The sequence below is a fragment of the Dama dama genome, chromosome 22 (assembly GCF_033118175.1).
Source record: "Dama dama isolate Ldn47 chromosome 22, ASM3311817v1, whole genome shotgun sequence".
Taxonomy (NCBI): domain Eukaryota; kingdom Metazoa; phylum Chordata; class Mammalia; order Artiodactyla; family Cervidae; genus Dama; species Dama dama.
This window is the reverse complement of record NC_083702.1, coordinates 14,263,291-14,264,519: the sequence shown is the minus strand read 5'-3', so window position 1 is coordinate 14,264,519 and position 1,229 is coordinate 14,263,291. Positions and strand designations below refer to the sequence as shown.

The 1,229-nt window shown below is 42.9% G+C and overlaps 1 non-coding gene across 1 annotated transcript; it reads right to left on the bottom strand.

Moving 5' to 3' along the window:
- Window positions 1-254: 254 nt before the first annotated feature.
- On the bottom strand, window positions 255-361 carry LOC133044128 (U6 spliceosomal RNA). Its single transcript, XR_009689871.1, has one exon. It is a non-coding gene; the product is annotated as a U6 spliceosomal RNA (small nuclear RNA).
- Between the last annotated feature and the right edge of the window lie 868 nt (window positions 362-1,229).

The following is a 1,229-nucleotide window of genomic DNA, read 5'->3' as shown; positions in this document are numbered from 1 at the left end:
TTTTTTAAAAAATCTCCATACTGTTTTCCATAGTGGCTGTGCTAGTTTGCATTCCCACCAACAGTGTAAGAGGGTTCCCTTTTCTCCACACCCTCTCCAGCATTTATTGCTTGTAGACTTTTGGATAGCAGCCATCCTGACTGGCGTGTAATGGTACCTCATTGTGGTTTTGATTTGCATTTCTCTGATAATGAGTGATGTTGAGCATCTTTTCATGTGTTTGTTAGCCATCTGTATGTCTTCTTTGGAGAAAGAAAAATATGGAACACTTTATGAATTTGCATGTCATCCTTGTGCAGGGGCCATGCTAATCTTCTCTGTATCGTTCCAATTTTAGTATATGTGCTGCCGAAGTGAGCACTGTTTTTAGATTTCTTGAGATCTTCTACTGGAGGAGGAAATGGCAACCCACTCCAGTATTCTCACCTGGAGAATTCCATGGACAGAGGAGCCTGGCAGACTACAGTCCATGGGGTTGCAAAGAATTGGACATGTGTATACTATTATAGATAAAATAGCCCTAAGGACTTTTAACGAAGCCTGTCTTATTGAAACCCTGGTGTAATGGGTTCTTGGCTATTAAAGCCAAACTCATTCTTAACCAATGCAGGTGTTGGCATCCAGAGGTGAGGCTTTGAAGACACAGACCTGGCTGAGTGGGGTTTCCTCAGAGCTGGTTTTCATGGTGTGGAAGCAGACCGGCTCTGTCTGTGACCCAGCTCTGCCACTTGATGGCTGTGTCCCTGGACAAACTCACTTAACCTAAAACTTGTTTTCATCATCCTAAATTTGCATAGTGAAAACACTTCACTTGAAACATTGTTTTGCAAATCAGAAGTGCATGTACATAGCTGAGGGTGGTGACTGGCATATGGTCCTGTCTATGAGTTGTTATTCTTTAGGAGTCAAATATCAGCTCAGGCCACTCTGCCTTTCTCAAACATGATTAAACTTGGCTTGAACCTCTGTTTCAGAGTGAAAATCTGGAGCCTGTTTGTAGTAGGCAGACTTCAAAGGTGGCTTCAATGATGCCTGCTTCTTGGTTTTCATGCGTTTGTATAACTCTGTCCCCTGAACCTGGGCTGGACCTGGTGACTTTTTGTTTTTTTAAATAGGCTTTACAAATTAATTAATTCATATAGTTAGCTACACTGGGTCTTAGTTGTGGCATGGACTCAGCTGCTCAGAGGCATGTGAGATAGTGGAGGACAGGGAAGCCTGGAATGCTG